Here is a 6000-nt window from a genome sequence, read left to right as displayed (position 1 = left end):
ATATATATATATATATATATATATATATATATATATATATATATATATATATATATATATATATATATATATATATATATATATATATATATATATATATATATATATCTTTTTGTTTAAGCTCCCATCCATTTTCGCACTGAACTGAATAAACAAACAAAAAATAATAATAATTTTTTTATTATTATTATTATTATTTGTGTTTGTATGGGGTACTTCCAACTCTAATGTTTTAAAGACTTATTCATTGATCTGATAAGTGTTGTCGGATACAGTACATTTCATTTCTAGCCTCCTCACTACTATTATGTAACTAAAGCATACATTAGATAAATCGTTGCGGTATCACATTTATGAGGATGGAATCAATTGTAGTATTTCTTCCGGGTTGAGGAAATCCAGGGAGGGATGAGCGAGGAGATGCTGCCAGTGTTTGCTGAGCACATCAGCAGCCAGCCAGCCGGTCGGGGCTCCTGCCTCTCAGTCACACAGACAGCCGCATAGGAGACAGGCAGCAGCGCTCAGGGCGCACGAGACTCAAACCCATTCTTAGATTCTCGCTTTTCGTAAATGGATATATTCAGATGTAACGCTGTTTGAGGCCGGGTGGTGTTAATTTTGGAGAAGAAAAAAAGAGAAACGGGCGAACTTCCTCTTTTTTTAGGTACCCGGTTCGTCTGAAACGTTTGCAGGGAGCCGCTCTCCCCACAGCGTTAGCTCGCTAAGCTAGCTAGCCCGCTAACTTAGCGGTGAGACTTTGTATCAACGTCAGTTTTCTGCCTCGGAGCTAGCCTGCGGTCTTTTTGCGCCACGGCGGCAGATTGACGTGACCTATCAGGACAGGTAAGTGAAAGAAGCATGTTCTGTAATACTGTTTATTTATTTAATTTTTTTTCTGAACCCGTATATAAGCACCGCTGGTTTCGCCGCTGGCCAGCGAGCTTCTAACGGTATCTAGAAGCAGCCTGGTGCCTCGGCTGGCTCCGGGTTCTTGTTGACAGAAGCAGCGAGGATGGGATGCGATTCATCGTTCATCTCTAAGCTCACACTTGCTTTTCTTGCGAGCTCACGTGTGCAAGCTTTTTGTTAAAAAAAACACAAATCCTCAGACATTTTTATTCAATCCAATGTTTCTTTTTCAACCTTGAGTGCTGATTTACGGCGAATGGGCAACTGTCAGGGTAAAAAATATTTACACATTTGCCGCATACCACCGCAGTTGGGTTAAATAACAGTTTATTCAAGTAGCTGTAACAGTTAACCGATACCCAGTTCTCTCAATGTGTGTAAAGGAGCTGTGCAAAGTTGACCGTCACGCTTTCTGCAATGGAGAACGTGTGTTCGCAGTATTCCTGGTGGTCGTTTCCTCTCTTTTTTTCCTCCCTATGAAACATTAGAGCTTGGGTGTTGCATTACAGGCTGAGAAGATGAACCCTAAACAAGAGTTTAACCTCCGATTGTTAGCTCACGTGTCGGTTAGAGGTCCGATCAGTCACAAAAAGGGGGGGAAATGAATAGAAATGTGACCAGCTTATCACATTTAAAGGTTATGAATAACTTGAAGACGTTTTATTGCAGATGAGTTAAGCTTTTAGAGCCTGAGATGTCAGGGAATGTTTATAATGAAGGGTTGCGCTAAAGTGAGCATGCATCAACAATGGTGTTATTATCTTCAGAGATAAGAAAAAAAGGATTTAACATCAATCCAAGAAGAGTCAGGAATGCAGGGCAGAGAATGAGGATATTATTGAGAGGAAATACATTTTTCTAACCCTTTCATGCCTCCTGAGGGGAGATAAACAGATGAACATATTTTTACATTTTTTTTGTTCCCTCAGCTATCAACCTTTGTTTATAAAGGTCCAAATTTAATATCTCAACAGAAATATGAAAGATCTGGCCCAACTATGTATCTGCAAATTAATTTTTATTAAATCCGCTTCCGACTTTAAGTTAAAAAAATGCACTTTATACTTACAACTTTTTGTAATCCCAAAGCACTCTATTTGTAACTGTAGAGTAAAAGAAACGCTGTAAACTGTTCTTAAACCCAAATGATTTCTTATTCTGATTTTGACCGATTCCATTTATTTCCCTTGGGACTTAATCTCATAAAAGAAACCATATGCTAATAATTATTTACTAGAAACAGCAGTTTTGATTCCAACAGGGGAAAAATGAAGACTCCCAAGATAATTGCCATTTCTGAAAGAATATCCTTAACCTTTAACTGATTATGATTAAAAAAAGTTTTTAAAATAAGTAAAATGTAAATATTTTAGTAAAATAAAAGTACATTTTTAATCTCTATAGACAGTATATTGAAAAATGGTATCGATGCCCTATTTGTTGGTACTGATACCGATACCACTATTGTAGTGCAGATTCAGGGCCCCGCCCGATACTGGTATCGGTGCAACACTAAAGTTTATCTTTAGTGTTTCTATCTCACTCCAGTATAAACTTCAGTTGTATTTAAAAAAAAAACATTAAACATTCAAATGTTCTAACTGCCCTCACATAAAAAGGGAAATTTAACTCACTGCCTAGAGGAACCAAAACATTTGGACAGTGTGTCACTGTGGTTTAAGTGTAATGTTAATTTGAGGCCTCTCTTTTGATCTACCTTGTTGATAATAGTTGTATTAAAATGTTGTCTTTGTGCTTACAATTACTAAGGGGCATGAACAAAACTCATAAACAAAGTATTTTGTTCGTTTGATAACTGAACACTTGTAAATATTATTGAAGTGTCATCATAACCGGCTGCATTGTGTTCAGTTCCTTCCAAAATAAATCCTTAATTTAGCCTCAGCTGAGTGTAAAGTACAAAGCAGGCTTGGGCTGATTGTAGATAAACTTGGTCCAAGCTTATGTTAAGATGGGCATACACTGTATGATTTTTGTGCCCTATTTTGGCCGATTTTCGAGTCGTGTGAGAATTCTTTGGATCGGGCCAAGTTTCAGCCTCATTGTGCGTCCTGCGTCATGTAGTATACAGGGGGTAACGAGGGAGGATCAGCCTCTTACGACCGCCTCCCGATCAGGAATCGTAAGGTCGGGAGAAAATCAAATGTTTGAAATCCAGTTGGCACTCGTAAGGTGTTTGTTGACAAATTAGTATCTGTATAATATAATTTGTAGAAGCAGAGTTACGAGCCGATTTACCAGAACTTCGAGCGCTGCGCATGTGCAAACAACAAAGGTCTTCTTCTCCCAGATTTTTGAGTCCGATCTGAGCAATCTCTCATCGCTGAGTCCAACGTTACATTGCATGCAGATAGATTGCATCAGAGCGTCGGGCCGTGCAGTGTGAAAAAATACAATGTGAGCTGTGAACTTTTAATCACTGCGGCTTCGACATACAGTTTGAGCTGTAGCTGCGTGCAACAATTGAAAATATCGTACAGTGTTTGCTGGGAATTTATGTACAGTGGTGTGTACATAAATGTGGTGTGATTAATTTTTTTGTTTGCATGTCACACTGTTTCAGAAAATCCAATAATTGTAAATATTAGTTAAAGATAAAAAAAAGTAATCACAAAGTGTAGGAAAAAATGCAAGCCCTGTGTGAAAAAAATGATTGCCCCCTAAATTCTAGCATAGGCTCCCTTTTTGCAGCAACAGTTGCATTCAACAAACTTGATTTACTTCTAACGTGGAGTGGGTCTTTTCCATAGAAGTGGAGAAGTTTTGACCCAATCTCATCTTTGCAGAATTGTGTTAATTAAGCCATAATGGTAGGTTGTGGAACACAAGGCCTTTTTTTGGCCACTCTACAGCATTTCAATGGCATTTAGGTTAGGACTTTGTCTAGGCCACTCCAAAGTCCTAATTTGGATTTTGTCTTTTATCCATTATGAGGTGGAATCTATGGTGTTTCTGTGGATAACTTTCCTGCTGCAGAATCCAGGTTTGTTTGAGGTCACAAGCAGCTAGCTTGACCTTAGGAGTTTTTTTGTTGTTTTTGTTTTATGGTGGACAGCAGAATTCACGGATCAATTTATCACAGGTGGTCTTCCAGGCCCTGAAGGAGCAAAGCAGCCCCAAACCATCACAATACCACCACAATAATTTACAGATGGTAGAATCTTTTTCTAAAATGCAGTGTTACGGTTTTGTCCTGTCAGTATAGAATATTTTCCCAAAGGATTTGGGGATTATCCATATGTGTTCTTAGAAATTGATGTTATCCTAAATGTTATTTTGCCTAAACATTGGTTTCGTCATGAAACTTTACCATAATGGACATTTTTCCTTGTCTCCCTCTTATGATGGACAATGAGCTTAAAAGTTAGTTTTTCCTTGATGCATCTGCAAAGTCCAAACAGTCCCTCCTGGCCACACTAACATCATTTTGGCATCAACATCCCTCTAAATGTTCCAGACAAATAGGGAAGTTTGTGACTATTTTTGGACAGTTCTGTTCCATGCAGAAATCGTGGAGAATGAGCAACAGCTTCCACCCGCTGGAGTTTTAAAATATAAACATCAAATAAAATGCTATGATTTGGTCCATAAATATCACCACAATCGAAAGATTGTGAACAACTATTGAAAATAAATTACTGTCACTTGTGGATTACCCTAAGAGGCATTGAAAGTTGAAACAATGTTGTTTTACTCATACATGTAGTGTGGTGTTCTTCATGCAGGACATGTATGTTTGGATTTTTATTTTTCCTTCGTATTAAAAACTGCATGTTGTGTTTACTAATTACTATTTACATTTATGTTATGTTCTTAACTAGGGCTGGGCGATATAGAAAAAAAGCTTATCGATAAAAAAAAAATGCATATTGATCGATATTGATAATTATTGAAAAGATTTGAAACCATATTTTATGTGCAGCTCTGCCTGGACATTTTATAATATTGCTAAATGATTTAATTTTAATAAAAAACACAAACACAGACTTCGAATTAAATCTTTATTTAACCAACTTTTTTAACCATAACAGAATTGTTTTAAAGAAAAATAACTTAAGAGACCTGGGTTATGTTATTAAATACTGACAAAGAATAAACTAAAGTGACCAAAAAAGTGACCAAAATAAATATAACAAATAAATAAATGTGATGGCGTGCCTGGGTCCGCGATTGTGATTGGTTGGGAGGAAGTAGTGACTAGCATAAACCTACATGATGGGCTACAATGAGAAGGAAGGAAAACTACGTTTCTTTATCGAACTTTTATCCACTCTCTTTTTTTCTATTGCGCCACACGTCTTTTGATCGATATATATCGTTATTGAATTATCGCCCAGCCCTATTCTTAACCGTTTTAACTATGACACACATGCCAAAACAAATAAGAAGTCAGAAAGGGGCAAACACTACCCCCACTTTATATACTGCTATAAAATATATTGCAGTTAATGTCTGAATTTATGATACTTACAGTAGAGTCAGTTCCTCGTAGTATCTGTATTGTGTACTGTGAAATGGTGATAATTTGCAATACATCTTGCAGCCCAAGAGCGGAGGTTTAGAAATATTGTTCTGAACATGAAGATGTGCAGGGAAATGCTAAACAGTATAAAAATATCCTTAACTAAGCAGGTCAGTATAGTCGAGCAGAATTGGTTTTTCTCAGTTAAATGTGGCGTATGACATTCAGGTGAAACAGGCATGCATTTGTCCTGACTGTGTGACAAACGTACCTCAAGGCCCTACGAGTGAGCTCAGCACCGTGGTAAAGCATGACTGTCAGGCATTGAAAGGAAATGAATCATGTTCCCCGTTTCAAGGCCGTTGAGTTAAGTTGCTAGATTTGTTTCCTTCCCTTTTTGTTAACTTTGCGGTCAGGCCAAAGCACACATTTGGTGTTTGTATGTCCAGATGTCATGATGGATTGAAGAGTTTTGTTATCTTTTATAATGTCTTTTTTTTTTTTTCTCTTTTGAGCGGTTTAGATTATGAAAGTGTCAAATATACAGGATGTGAAAGTCTGGGCGTCTTTCGGTGTCTCACAAATGGTTTGTTGCTCATATATAGGTG

The 6000-nt window shown here is 37.3% G+C and overlaps 1 protein-coding gene across 1 annotated transcript in view; it reads left to right on the top strand.

Moving 5' to 3' along the window:
• The first annotated feature begins 417 nt into the window (after window positions 1–417).
• The window catches only part of galnt1 (UDP-N-acetyl-alpha-D-galactosamine:polypeptide N-acetylgalactosaminyltransferase 1), an 83864-nt gene continuing 78281 nt past the window's right edge, over window positions 418–6000 (top strand). The window contains exon 1 of the mRNA XM_038291026.1: window positions 418–843. The gene's annotated coding sequence lies outside the window, so the exon portion shown is untranslated. The remainder of the gene's footprint in view (window positions 844–6000) is intronic.

The sequence above is a fragment of the Cyprinodon tularosa genome, unplaced genomic scaffold (assembly GCF_016077235.1).
Source record: "Cyprinodon tularosa strain WSP-4 unplaced genomic scaffold, ASM1607723v1 ctg291, whole genome shotgun sequence".
In the NCBI taxonomy this organism is placed as follows: Eukaryota; Metazoa; Chordata; class Actinopteri; order Cyprinodontiformes; family Cyprinodontidae; genus Cyprinodon; species Cyprinodon tularosa.
This window is presented reverse-complemented; position numbering and strand designations above follow the sequence as displayed.